This window comes from Poecile atricapillus, chromosome 3 (assembly GCF_030490865.1).
Source record: "Poecile atricapillus isolate bPoeAtr1 chromosome 3, bPoeAtr1.hap1, whole genome shotgun sequence".
Lineage (NCBI taxonomy): Eukaryota > Metazoa > Chordata > Aves > Passeriformes > Paridae > Poecile > Poecile atricapillus.
The window spans coordinates 91,526,830-91,542,152 of record NC_081251.1 but is presented as its reverse complement, the minus strand read 5'-3'; the positions used below and the strand labels follow the sequence as shown (position 1 = coordinate 91,542,152).

Sequence of the window (15,323 nt, the reverse complement as noted above, 5' to 3'; positions counted from 1 at the left end):
GCAGGGAAAGAGTTAAAAATACAAGGAGCAGGAAAGCTGCCTTTCTTTAGGAACTCCTACCATTTCAGTCACTTATTAAAAAAGGATTTATATTTCTGAAGTAAGGATCTGTACTTCCTCCCTTTGCTGAAGCCGTGTGTTTCTCTGCCAGGCTGTGATGAAAAGGGCCCTGCCTTGCCCATCGCCTGCCAATGCTGACGTCATCCTGTTATTCTTTTTCACCTTGCATGCATGTTGAGGCTTCTCTGTGGAACTCTTGCTCAGACACACATCTCTTTGTCTCTTGTTCCTCTCTGCTCAGGAGGGCTTTTTTTTAATCTCAGATTTCTTTTGCACATAACTCGAGCAGAAATATTTCTGGGATTTCTGAGAAGGAGGATCCATAAATGAAAATAATGCTGTTCACTAATGGCATCCGACCATCCATTAAAGCCAGAAGTCATTTCTTTGAAGAGGGTGCTGTGCAGAGCTCCAACTAGGAGGTCTTGCTCATCTCTTGTTTGAAAACTCAGACACTGTACCTAACTACAACTGACCCAAGCAGGGAGGTCAGGAGGATGGGCCCCTTTCACATCACAGCAGGGTTTGGTAGGTGGATGTGGAACCAGCCACAGGGTGATTTAGCTGCAAGAGACCTCTCTCCCTCCTGCATTTCTAGAGTAATGCTGCAAAGGCTCAGTCTCACAGCACTTCTTCCTATTGGAAGGGTGAAAAGCAGAGACCATCCTTGAGGCTGCATTTAAAGACATGGCTAGGGATTATCTAGATTTTTTTTTTACCTGCTGGTGTGCATTCTTGGCTGATCTGTGCATGTCAAGCATACATGGCTGCAAAGGAACTCCTGCAGCCACTTCCCTTTGCCTGGCCAGGTCACTTCCATGCATCCCACTCTGCTCTCCCAGCAAAGAACAAGTCTTTCACAAATGGGCATCACCCTCATTCGCCAGAGGAGGTTGAGCTTATGGTCAACAAGAGCTCTGCACAGCAAACACACAGTAAACACTGCAGACCACTCCCAAGTTCACTTCAGATATGACACAGGTGTAGCCACAGGCTTTCCTAGTGGGAAAGAGAGAAAATTGGATAGCTGTATGTTATGTACCTCTGAGGTTTTTAGAATGAAGAGAATAAAGTGAAACAAGATTAAGAGGCACATTAGGCCATCTCTGACAAATCTTTTCCACTTATTAGAGTCTCCCACTGTGCTCCTGGGAGCTTCTGAACCCCTGAGGACTCCATGATGAGGCTAAAATTTGCAGCCAGAAATGGCACTGTTTTTCTGTGCAAAGCTGAGCTATCAGGGTATCAGTGCATCCTGTTGCTACTGATACTGTAAGCAGAAGACAGAAACAGTCGATCTTTTGTTTATCAGCCCTCTACAGTGTACAACCCCTTTGTGAATAGTAAGCCACCTTTCTGCAACTCTCATATGGTGCAAAGCAACATTTTCAAATCAACTCAGCTAAACTGAACCTGCAATCAATCGATATCAGTGAGGTAAAATAGTCCTGATAAGAAAAATGTCTGTACAAGGAAATTCTGAGAAGCATGGTGCAAGAATAAGTTAAACCAGGGAGGACATGTTCTTTCTAATAAATGCAAGTTACTTTTGGCTGGTCTTCACATCTCAAATTTACTGCTCAAATTACGCAATCATTGTATTGCCTTATCATGGGCTCATATGAAGCTGTGCTTACTCATGCTTGCAAAGCATTTAAAGATTAGAAAGCAGGGTCTGTAAAACCATAAAGAATACTTTGTTATCATTGTTATTCAACCAGAGGAATAGGGAAATATGCTTTAAAAATGCTTTGGTTCGTTAGTTCATAACTATCTTTTAGTTGTTAAAAGCGAAAACCAGCAAGCTGCATTATAGCAGGTTCAGACTTCATTCATCTCAGAGTAGGCCTATTTGTTTGCCTCTACCACAGGTGGTGATTACTTTTAACACTGCTTTTAATAAAAAGGTAAGAAGTAGATGTAGAGGTGAAGGTAAGAAGTAGATGTAAAGTAAAAGCAAATTAATCTGGGACTCATCCTGAAACATCTGTGTCCTAAAATGTTACCCTCTAGCCTACATCTCAAATTACTGTCCTTCTTCCTGCATAAGCTTTTGGGGTCTCATTAATGCACCAGGCAAGTCTACGCAGCAAAGGGCTGATAGAGATCCTGAGGTAGCTTTGAGGAAACTGAGTTGTCTACATGGTACATTGCAATGCCATGCACGGATGCTAGCTTAGATCCCAGAGGCAATATAGCAAAGCACCCACGCTAATTAGCCCTGTCCCTGAGGATGCTGCAGGAACGGAGCTAATTAGGTATGCTGAGAGGCACCTCTGTTAATTAGCCCAGGGAGAACAGAACAACACCAACACAGCTTCCGATCACAGCATTAGCGCAGCGATCTCTATAGTATCCTTGGCTGTGCAGCATAGCTGAGCCCAAAGCTCTCTTGAGCACCATCCGAAGAATCTAAATACCTTCTTTTAAGCCAGTCTCACCATCTGACCCTGCTTTTGCAAGTATTCATAGCTGTGTTTTTCTCTTGATGGTAGGAAAGTTAAGTAAATAGATTCAAAAGAATGAAGGAAAAAAGCCAGTAAAAACCACACTACAATAATCTAGTGTTATTAAATTCAGCTACAGGTAGTAACATGCCTGTAGGGAAGCACTGGATATTCCTAACCCATCTTGATAAAAGGCATACTTTGGCTAGTGGTGCATGTTTTGCAAGCAGTGTATCTCTGAAGGTACTGTTAACTCAAGCCAACTCAGTCACAAACACAGACTATGATATATTGAGTTGTAGCCATGCAAGATTTTCCATTACTAGTTCAGGGCTGCATGAAATCATGGAGGTGCAGGTACACACCTAGGAAAGATGGGCAAGAGTTTTGTCCCCTTCCTTCTCCCCGGGTTGCACCATGCATTTGGACAGGGCTGTTCTGGCTGCCTCTCCTGCCTCCTGCCTGCAGCAGACCCCGGCTCACCAAGGGTCACTGTCCATACTGTGCACAGCGCACATAAGGCTCGTGGCAGCACCAAGCACTGCACAAGCTATGCCTCAGACTCCCAGGGTTGCTATACAACAGCATAGGGGTAAACAATGCTCTGTCTCCGCTACAGACAGCACACACAGGATGACAGTGATGTGACTATTGTTAAGGGAACGCTTCCAAATGCCTTTCCAGCCACCATACCATCGTAGGTACGCATAGAAATGCTGAGTTTACACCTTCCAGAGAGAAAATGTGTGTGCTTTGTGCCATTCCAGGAGGAGGGTTTATGGTTCTTATTTTTGAAAAACGGAGCACAGTGATTTCCAATTACCTTCCAGGCATGTGTGTAGAGACACCCATTGCTTTCCTGTACGTTTCAGAAGAATGTATATGGGTATACTTCTGAGTAGGACATAAACCCTTAAGTCCCAGTCTGAGTTCTTGATAAAAATGCAAAAATGCATGGTGAAATTTTAAATCAGCTTCAAAACCTTATAACATGAAGCTGCTGGAACAATTGAGAAAGCCAAAACTTTTAAGTGGATATTAGTGAAACATAAATATCAGAGAAAGCAGAGGTTTCTTCAGGAATCAATGTGGTTGCAATAGAGATAATATTTAAGTATCTTCTAAAGATTGTTACGTTTTAAGTATATAAAAGCAAAAAAAAATCTGGCTCTTATCTTTCAGGTTCCCCATAATTTTCTATTAGGATATGAAGGTGGGGGAGGTGCATGTAATATATCTGAAAATCAGAGTTTAATATTTAATATTTACTTCTTATCCTTTAGAAAAAAAAATCTTAAAGGTATGGTTTATGTAGCTTTATGATACTTGTCAAAATAATATGGTGTTCTATAGCATTTACTAATGCAAACTGGGTTATCTCACACAACCTTGACTTAACAATGGGTTTTGGATGTATACCAGACACACGAGATGGTCATTAACTTGATATGATATGGGAAAGGTGTTGAAGTGAATAACTTATATAGTAGTAATAGTGGTTTTGTCTATGGACATTTTATCTTGCTTTTGAATGGCAAAAAAGATACTTTAACTTGCCTTGTCTCTGGGCAACTTTAGAGTGACCTAGAGACTTCTCAGTTTCAGAGTTCAAAATTGGCCCCTCCTTCTATACTTGGCCAGTGCTTAGACCAAAGCTGTAATACTTCACAGCGTCTCACAGAGACCTAAAAAATAGAAGAGACTGAAATCCTAGGCAGGAGCATCCCATAACCCTATAAAAGTCAATGCTGTGTCCCAAAATAATGAAAATACCCCAACTCTGTTTCCAGCTGTATAAATAATTCAGATTTTCAGCTTTACTGCCAGAACTTGGCTAATACCCTTCAGTTTGTTTGTCCAGTTTTACATCTACCAATAACCATTTCCTCTACTTCTATCTATTCAAAACAAAACCTGAAGCACAAGGATTATCAACTCCCAAAACCTCTTGTGCACAGACAGATCCACAAGGTCTCTGTCAATGAACAACAGCTAATCTTGCATTCTCATTATACTGGCACATAAATTTTCTGAGTGACCAGGGAAACAAGAAGCCTGCTACCCTCATAACATTCCTTGCGTGCCTGCTGAAGGCATTGTGTCTATGCATCGCTCACGACTCCCAGAAACAGAGTTAAGAATAATTCAAGAGACATAAGAAGGACTAGGAGGGAAGGATAACCTACACGTAAACTTTGCCAAAACGTCCTCAAAACTAATTGCTTGAGGTGGTTATGAAAATAAAGAAAAAAGCCTGTAATGCTTATCAGTCTTATTTCTCAAAGGCTGAGTAGCCTTAGTATAGTTTTACAGGTCATTAAAAAAAAAAAAAAAAAATTGTGGTTAATGTTAGAGCTCATAATTTTATTCAGCTTGAGTGCCCTTCAAGGTTTTCTAATGGAGGTGCTACATGGACAACAGTTTCACTTTTTTTGAGGTACCCTGCATTGACCTCTTCCAATCATCCACAGAAACTAGAGGTACAGCTGACAACAAGCTGACATTCCCAGAGCTACAAAGTCATCTGTGAGACAGAAAGGTCAGTTGAGTAGCCAGAAATGTGTCTGGGGTGTAAACATGGTATTTTGCAAAAACAGCACGGTCCAGATCTGCCTGACGCGTCGATACAGGCATGGCCAATGCCTTTAGTGCAAAAGGCATGCATGTGCCATTTCATATGAAAAAGCATAAACATCTATCTGCCCTCCAAACTCCTAGAATTATAAATAGGTTGAGTGACAAATACTTCTGTCACAGTGTTCAGGATACCTTCAAAAGATATTCCCAGCACTGTATATGATTAACCAAAGCCTGGCAGAGTTCACCCTTATAAATATATCCTGGATAAGCCTGTTGATTTGAACAAGAATTTATGTGTCTGTGTCTAAAGGAAGAAGAGAAGAAACAGGAAGATTGGTCATGTCAGTCACTTGTATAAATTTTTCAAGCTGAATGGTAGAATTTAATATCTATGTTTTGACAGTAATAAGAGCATTGGATTCCTAAATGTTGTGTATTACATTACACAACAGGTTTTATCACAGAAAAACTGAGTTGTCTTGATGAATGAAGTTTCACATAGGTTACTGTTGAAAAAAAATTAGACATTATTTGCATAGATTGCATTAAGTTGATTGTTTCCCACCCCTCCCAAGTATCTCAGTGCCTTAGAAATAAATTATAGTCAGAAGGCTATTAAAATAAAATGTTAAAGAAGTCCTGAAGTAAATTTCAAACCACAAGACAAAGCAAACAGTACTGTAGTCTATTTTCAGACCTCCTCAAAGTTATTCATATTTGAGTTGTCAAAAAATCATACAACTACCAGACATCTTTTTTTCCCCTGAAATCCTGTTATGGATTCTTCCACAGGCAGATTAAGTTATTTCTTCTTCAATATGTTAAGAAAGAAGAAAGAAGAAAGAAGAAAGAAGTAACCGTCCTTAAGTCACATGTGTTTCTCTTTAAGAAAAAGGGTCTCCACAGTTCAACAAGGCAAATAGTTCTCTGTAAAAGAAGTCATGCTGAGATTTTTAAAGCACCTAGGATTAGCAAAGTAGTATTGGTAACAATGTCATTGTCACACAGCTAGAAATACTGCTTCTCACCCTGTTTTTTAATTCCAGCCTTCCTGGGACAGTGTTTCAACCTGTACAAACTACATTCTTTGCTAAATTTACAACTGTGTTGAGAAACACGTGACTACAGAGAAGCACAAGGAAAGCTGTGCAAAATACTAAGGTTTTAAGTGCCCTTTCAAAAATATTTGTTGTCATTCTGACCCAATTGGAAGAAAAAGGGAGACGAAACATTTGCAATAGCAGCTTGCCTCAGTTGGTAGAACCTGAGTATGGGATTTTGCCTGGTTTATTTTAAGTCTGAGCAGCTAGCAGCTGGAGTATGTCCCACATGCTAACACTTGGAATTCCCCAGGGAGAAGGTTTGTTTCAAATGTACACGCCAGCCCTCCAAAGCTGGTTGTCTTTGCGCTTTATTAAGTTTACATACTCCATCCTTGCCTCAAGTTTCAATGGTAATGCACCTATTCTGAGCAAGTGAACATTCTTGCCAGCTTCATATGGACTGGTTTTGATTTAAATGCAATCTATGAACAATATCTACTTGCACACGCATACACACCCCAGGCAGATACTGAACAGACACAGCCTTGCAGACTTACACAGCAGCTGTGACAACAACTGATGTCACCTCCTTTGCAGAAGTTTCCACAAGCATCTTCCAAAGGCCAAGTTAAATGAGATAGAGCTTATCAGTTTCTTTAAAGTGCTCTGGATGAGACCAGTCCATGTGACCCCCTTCCTGGCCGCGGGGGTGTGGTATGTCACAGTTCCCCTATCAGCTGGCACATGGTGGTGGGAGATATGAGACAGCAGAAAAGTAGTAGTAACAACATCACCCAGACTGCCGAAGACAGAGAGAATACGCTGAGTAACTTCAGTGTGTGCTCACTTACTTTCTGAAAACAGGTGGAGGGTTTTCAGCCCTGACTTCTGCTTGCACATCCCACTCGGCACAGATGGGTGATTATGTTGCCAGCTATGCTTTGGAAAGGCTATGGTTCGTTAGCGTCATATTAACACCTTTAGCAGTGAGTTGCAATATTTTATTTTTTTTCTTCAAGAATTTTTCTTTTCTTTTGGATATTCTGTGACTAAAAAAGAAATTACTACTAAGGATATTTTTCCAAAAGCAATTGCTTAAGATAAATTCCTTGCCTCTCTTTGTGCAACAGAAAGATTAGAAAATTTCAGAAAGTACCTTCTTCAGTTTTGCTGCTAAAACTATTGAATGTTTCAGTTTTCCTTCACTGCCTTTAATTATTAATAAATGATCAGTTGTAAAGAGTTCATTTTTAAAGCTTCTTGGAATGATCACTTTTATTCAAAATATCAAGTAGCTAATAACATATTAACAGGAACAAATATGTAATATTTGAAAAACATCTCAATACCTCCAATACTTGGTAGAACTAAATTACTTGAAGTAATTTAAAATCACAGCCGTAATATTGAACATCATATTCAGCAGCTTGCAGTTTTCAACCCAGGGCTCACCCAGTTTCTCTACATGAGCCTGTTAGCACAGAGGACAGCCTTAAGCTCTTACCCCAAGCTAGTTATCATATTTTGGTTAACAAATGTTGGTAATGCAACTTTTTTCTTTGTGAATGTGCTTTTCAATTTCTGAATTCAAATTCTTGCACCAGCATAGTTACAGTCACTCTAGATCACTTGGGCATGTCCCTTGTAAATCATGCTATTGGTGCAAGACCAACAGTTTCCAGAATACAGCAGTGCAGCATATAAATTCCGTGTCTAGAATAATAGTGAAATGTAGGTATACAGTATATATAAGTACTCAAGAATTTCTGGCAACAGCACCAAGATAAGCTGAAATTCAGTCTTAGGCTACATTCCCAAGCTCCTTCTCCTAGCCCTGCTACTGAGTGTGGAATGACAAAAGTTTGGGAATTTAAAATCAGATTTTTTTGCAGTTTGCTCCAATCTTACTGCAATCTCACACCTGTTAAGAATCTCCCTGACTTGTCTAGCCAGTTCACATTGGATGAAAAAAGCTAGCTTGCCTTCACCCATTTCCTCTTTCAAAGTTAAGTGTTTGCAGATAGAAAAATAACCTTTCTAGGGCACAGACAGCCTCTCCTATTTCAACTGTGGTGTACCCAGCTCAAAATTGTGGCTGGAACCTGGATGTTAATGTCACCTTAAATAATAATATTTTTTCAGGTGCTGGCCAGAGCTTTAAGAGATAGTTCCAGCAACGAGCATATCAGAGCAGCCAAGACACAGCTGCTCGAAACAGCAACGTGCAGTGGTTATATATGCAATGAAAAAAGGCCTCCTTCAAGGAAGCTCTTGAAGACAGCTGCAGATCAGTCCTCCTCAGGGTTCATTAGCTTTTTTCATCTTCCATAAGCCAACCCTGGGCATGACTTTAGAGGATGATTAAACCAAAAATTTGTGTGTCATTGCACCCTCTCCAACTCCAGCTGCAACATTTTATTCATGAAAGCCCCAGGATCCAAGATCCAGGATAGAAATCTTCCTATCTCTGTACTGCCTTGGCATGCTGGTTACAATTGCTGCTCCCACCACCACTTATGTCTGAACTGTGATTGGTTAAAGACCGTTAATCCTTGCTGGAACTGTATGAACAGACACATGGATTGACAGCCACCTAAAATCTCTGGTGAGCCCTGGACAGACAAAAGACCTTTCAGTATTTTCCCCAGCAAGTCTTTCACAAAGGTAGGGTGAATATTGTCCCCAAGTTCACTTCCTCTTTATGCTGTAGGGATGCTCTAAATGGTTCTGTTATGTGTAGGACAGATACATATTTATATGTAATTCTGACCATACAGACGGTGAGATGCCAACTATGAATCAACAGAATTTACAAAGTTTTGCCAAAGGCACTCATAACTGTGGGTTGCACACATGGGTGCTTTAAGTGCTGAAAAAGGCCCTACTTTCTTCACACCTGAAATATGGGTCCATAGCCCTTACACCTACAGCATTCACAAGCCAGTGCATGGTAGCCCATGCACAGTGATTTTAAATTTGAAATGCAGACACATGACCTCAGATTCCACTCATAAAGGGCTATCTGTATTGCAATGTTTGAGACTTACGTGTGCAAACATAGCAGAGGCACTAAGGGCTTATATGAAAAAATAATTATTCCATGTAGAAAGGAAGTTGGCTTGCTTTGAGCAGAGGTGTTAATAGACTAAACATTTTCCCCAACACCAGCCTGCTTACCTGAAAATATGAAAACATCTACTGATGCAGCACTGTATTTATTTGAGGTGGGTATCATATCCCACTCATGCTAAATGTCTTGCTGCATTTCAGACTAAGATAGTCATTAATGGGAATACCAGTTATAAGAGTCATTTAATGAAAAATAAACCCGGGACAACTGTGCTGCAATTTTAGTAATTTGGGGGCAGAGGCGTGCAGATCATAGCTAAATTTAAAATTTAAAAGAGTAGCTTCAGGATAGACATCTTCTCCCCTTCCACCAGGTTCAGGATAGTTAATAAGAGCTGGATCTTGAATGACAGTACCAAAACAGGGACTCGCACAGAGAGGACTTGCCTCAGCTGAGAGATATGCCACAGTACAGATAAAACCATCGGCAACTAAAACAGTGGAAAGGGTGGAAAGACTACAAAGATCTATGATGAAAAAGGTATTTAGATCCCTCTCAAAGGGAGCATTATTTTGTTACCTAAACAAGGTTTCTTCTTCTCCCCATCTCCAATATATTTCAATTGCAGTCAATGGTAACTCCCAAGCAGTGGCAAAAATGACAATGCTTGCATAGATATGGCATTAGTAAATTAAGCACAGGACCACTGGTTGCTCTAGCTGTGCCTGAGTAATGTTTCCCCAGCCACTCTTCTCCTTCCATTAGCAGAAAATTATTTTCTCTGCCAGCATAAGCATGCACCTAAGTAGGCTCCTAACCCTATCAAAACTAGTCAGGCCTGAAAATTGGGAAGACAAAAACCTACAGAAAGTGTTTAAACTAAGCCAGACCCTTCTGAGGGAACCAAGCATTATGCCTATATATACACACCTATAGGCTGGGTGGGATCCCAGGAACACTGAGGGTGTGGGACAATCTTCTCACCTGCTTTCCTTCCAGCTGGAAATGGAATAGGAACAAGCTAGAAATCACTTCATCAACAGCAATACAAATGTGTCTAGGAGAGAGAAAAGTGTTGTTGATGCAAAGCGGGCAACAATGACCAAGAACTCTTGTTCTCCCAGCAAATCTCTTCTACCTGGGGAGATGCAGGACTAGCATGGATGGGCAAGACATAAAACTCTGCATCTTCTTCCTTGCAGTTTAAATATGTAGATGCTACTTCTTCCTTCTGAAATTCTTTTGGATATGCTTTGAGTAGGACTAGGAAAGGATAAGCTTTGTCGTCTCAGATTGGATACACCCTTCCTTACTTTTTTTTTCCAGCCTAAAGGGTTTTAGATAAGGGGTAGTTTCTAAGGTCATTGGAAAGAAGACAAAGCTTCTAGGAGACTCAATGGAAGATGTGGCTTGCCAGCTGCTAATCTGTGTGGCAGAGGCTCCCTGGACATCCATACCTCAGTGGAAGCCCTCCCATAACTCTTTCTCTCAGGACACCATTTTCCCTAGTGTTAGCATCTATGCAATAAAATTAAGATATGATATAAGATCCAAATTAGATAAGGAAAAAAAGGGGACTTACAGCATCTACTCCTAACTATGCAACTCTTACCTCTGCTTCTATTAATTGATCCATCTGCTTCTCAGAACTGGAATTGTCTGCACTTAAGGGAGGACCTTGCTTTTGCTCTAGGCACTCTTAGGGGGAGATTTATATCCTCTAAAATAAGGAAGTTGCAAGGCTTCTTTACGGAGATGCACAACACAATTTCTCACCAAGAGTCCAAGGCAGATTTTTCCAGGCCATTTCATAAGATGTTGGAGTGCTAACACGTGGTATGCATGAGCACCTTTTATATATATCACACACACCTACTTGCCTGGAAGCAAATCAATAACTCCCTACACCAAAGCTTGCATTTGTTTGCTCTTATTAGAGGTGGAATGGTGCCTGAGGGAGGGCCATAGGCATTCCATTACTTAGGATCAGTGCCGGAGCAAAATAGAAAGCTGCTAAAAATAAGCAACATTTGCTCATTGGTATAAATAACAAAAGCAAGAGAGAAAGAAAAACAGAAAGACAAGATGAAAATTAAAACTGGCCCCAGACCAGGCCTTGCAGAATAACCAGTCACCTCCTCATTGCCAATTCTCTCACCATCTCCAGTATGGGCAAGATACTTTCCACTGCCAAGTGCCCTCAGTGTCTTTCCTGAGAGGACCATCACTTGCAGATTCACAGTGGGCCTGAGCATAGGCGACAGCTCCCACAGCACCTCACAAAATACCACTGTGATCCCTGCGGTAGCTTGTGAAGTATTTGTTTTATCTCTACTCTGTCTATTAAGGGTATTACGGAGGGGGTGGGAAAGGGAAAAAGCTGCACTTCCATAAGGCTATCATCATTTAAAACTTTATCCTCTCTTTATTAAAATAGAAATAACTTTTGGATTCCAACTTTTCTAACAGACTTCCTGAGCAAATAAGTCCCAGAGCACCCTTGGCTGCCTATTTTTAAGTACAAAGATTGAGAAAGCTAAGCCTTATCTATACTTGGAGGAAAATAAGAAGACCAAGCTAATTAAAAATTCAAAGCAGAGTATACTTCTGGTTACGTTTCCTTTTACTGTCTCATTAATAAAAAGGAATAACACTTGGAAACGAGTTCCCAAAGTAGCACACTCAATCTTTCCTCTGCGTCTATTTAATGTATTCTATAGTAATAAAGTGCACACACAACACAAACCTATTAGCCCTACAATTAAACAAATAATGGCATTAACAACTCCCACCCACAGCCTTAAGCAGGTTTAGCTGGGAGAGCAGAAGCAGCTGTCTCTGTCCTGTGCCTCTGCCAGAGGTCACCATCCTGCAGCAGGATCAGCTGATCCTCCTGGATAAACTCCTGAGCAAGTGTAGTGTACAGGCTGCAGCATGATCATAAACCACCTCCAATTTCAGTTTACTCTGGCAGTAACCTCCTACAAAAATAAGGGAGGAAACCTAAGGCTGGTAACTGTTTCATCTCTTAGTATCAGTTAAGTCCACCTTCGATTACATTTCAAAGCCCCAAAAAACAGAACAGTCAAGAGGTTTATAATAATGCTCTAGGTTGCCACGAATTAACATGAATTCTTGTACTGAAAAAGCATAACCATTGAAATACACCACTAAAATAAGAGCTAACAGAGGTCCTTTAAAGTTTATCCGGGAATGTGTAGACTTTGAACATTTTCAAGGCTAGCTAGCTCTATGAAATTAAGCTATTTTCAAACCTAGGACTAGGACAAGTTTGGATATCTCCATATGGCCCCCAACAGTGTTGCAATATCCAAGCTATCATAGCTACCACATGAAATCTCAAACAGTAAAGACGAGAGAAGGACAAGGTACCGACTCAAGTGAGAGGTATTTTTTCCACGTCAGACCAACAGATGATTGACTCAGAAGCTATCAATGTCTTTTTGGCATCCAAAGTGGAGACACACATACTTACAGTGGACTTGCTTACTGGTAATTATAGAGAAAACAGCAGGTGGTTACAGTTAAGTTTCTGGTGCACAGATTTCACACTGTCAGATTCACACGAAACAGAGAAAGATGTCAGTTTTGAGTAATGGTGTGAATGAGGAGAGTGCTAAACTGTAGATATACCTTGAAAGCAGGAAAATAATACAAAGGGAATGCCATGGTCTCCATAGCACAGAGAGTGTGTGCAACAGAAGATTTAAAAATGAGAGCAAGATTCTTTATGCTTTGTCTAGAGAGTTAGGTAAGGCATTTGAGCTTGGGAGGTGTGGAAGACCAGAACAATGAAGAATTTCAAAAGGAAAATGATTTGTGATAACTGGAAGGGGTTTGTTTTACGATGCTCAAACCTCATTTACATAGCTGCAATATCATAAAAGTCGGGGTATAGGTGAATCACACTGAGAAGGGAGAATCTCCCCTTGTGGCTTTCACACTTGTCCCAGCCTCCTACACATGATTTGCACTGACACAGCTCCAGGTAGTCCCAAGACAACAAACCCTGACACAACCATCGTGTGCACCCTTCTCATGCCACATTTCCAAACATCACAGGCAAGCCCTGTTCCTCTCAGTCACATTTGTAACTCTGGGCACTTCCCTGCAGCTAAGGCAAACCCAGAGCAGGTATATCTGTACAGACACAAGCAGGATCTGGTGTCTATCATGTAAATCCTGCCTGAAGTCATCCTCTAAACTTTCCATGCTACATTTTCAAGACTATCTTATTTAAATGAATACTGAGAGTATAAGAGAAGAGGGAGTAGAACAAGGCTGGCACACGTGGCAAGGGCAGGCATGGAGCCAGCCAGCTCCCTCAGGACAGGGGAGGCAGCCCTGCTCACAGTGTGCTGGAAGCCACTCTGCCAGCTATTCGTGTCACAGGCCACTCCTGAAGCCACTCTCCCAGCTATTCCTGTCACAGGCCGCTCTGTAGAGCCCCTGCCAGCCTCTGGGGGAGGGCACAGGCACATGATAAGGATAAGCAGGAGCTGAAACGAGATGGCACCAAATTAATTTCCCTCTGCATGACCTATGCAGTAGATTTTCTGGCATCTCAATAAGCACAAAGAGAAACCCACTGGAGTAAGCAGAGCCCTGCGTCAGCAAAACACCATCTCTCACATGAAACACTCTTGCTGGCAGAGCTGTGAAGGTGAGGATTACTCACTGTTTCCAACACCATAACACATGTTTAAGAGATAATTATGAAGGGAGAGGGAGAGTATTCATCTCACTTTCCTTTGTTTTTTCTTTAAAATAATTTAGAATGTACCATTTACCCCCCCAAAAAAATCAGTTCAGAGAGAGGGAGTCCACTAGTTTATTACCAGGCAACATTTCTGCTATAGAACACACTGTGAATCATCACAAGCATCAAGAAAGTAAAAACTGAACAAGAAAAAGATTTATCCTCAGGTAGCCCAAAGCAAATAGTTCAATCAAGCAAAGAAAAATAAATCTTGATGGATGCAGTCAGTTAAGAATTAAGGAAAACACATTTAAAAATCAAGGTCACCAAATCTGACCTTCTGTATTGTCCAGCTAATGAAATTTACTCCACTTATATTTTTATCCATAGCTTTTACTTGCTGCAAACTTTTATTAAATATTCCTGCAAACAAGAGGAAATAGCAAAACCAGAAAGGAGGCAGGACAGTCTTTTTCAGGGACAGTGGAAACTAATTTAGAAAAGTGGGTCAAAGGAAATGCTGAAAGATACAAATCCATCCTACAGTTTAACTAAAGTCAGAAAGTACATAAAGTACTAGTCTACACACAGTTATTGTAGCACTTAATAGATACCTCAAATTTGCCCTGAAAATTAACAGACAGAAATTAGAACAGTCACCCAATATGGGCAAATAGGCCAGCATTTGGGACTCAGGAAAAGACTATATCAATAAAATAATTAATAAAAGAATTAATAAAATAATCAATGAACTAATTAATAAAATAATATAGTGGTGAGCACATGCATTTGCCACAGATCATACAAGTCCCTTTCCACCCATTTTGAGTAGAAACCCATTTTCTGTTTGTCCACTCAAGGTGCATGCTAAAGAATGGTTAGTTACCCTGACAGAGGTAACCATAGGTAGGGTGGGAGGGGGCTGGCGGGCAGGAGAAGTTCCAGTGACCAACCATCAGCTTTCAGGTAAGGTTAATGGTGGCTCTAGTTGCATTACAAGGGAGAGAAGCACTGGAAACATCTCTCCCTCACAGCAGGATTAAGAGAGATTGTAAACAACAGGGAACTATGCATCCGCATAGCCTTCAGGGAGAAAAAAGCAGCTAAACCAGGAGAAAAGAGAAGTAAGAGTGTGGTACCAGAAAGAAGCAGGGGAAGAGGGTCAAGAGTGCAGAGCAGGGGTTGCCTAGTCCAGGAAAGTGTCTCTGGGAGAGGTTCTCGGTGGCTACAAGCATTGCCTCCTACAGTCAGGGGGGCTGCTTTAAGGCTCTCCTGGGAGCTCTGTGAGCAGCAGGAGGTGCACTCCAGAGGTGGGGTCACTTGGTCCAGCTCTGTGGTGCTCCACGGCCACTTCTTACAGCAGCTTTCTCCCTCGCAGCAAATTTCATCAAGAAAATGTTTAT

General features: G+C 41.1%; 1 long non-coding RNA gene across 4 annotated transcripts in view; it reads right to left on the bottom strand.

Moving 5' to 3' along the window:
- The window catches only part of LOC131578063 (uncharacterized), a 224,472-nt gene extending 217,506 nt beyond the window's left edge, over positions 1–6,966 (bottom strand). For all 4 annotated transcript variants that reach the window (XR_009277370.1, XR_009277372.1, XR_009277371.1 and 1 more), the window contains exon 1: positions 6,688–6,966. This is a non-coding gene — a long non-coding RNA (uncharacterized LOC131578063). The remainder of the gene's footprint in view (positions 1–6,687) is intronic.
- Positions 6,967–15,323: the final 8,357 nt, after the last annotated feature.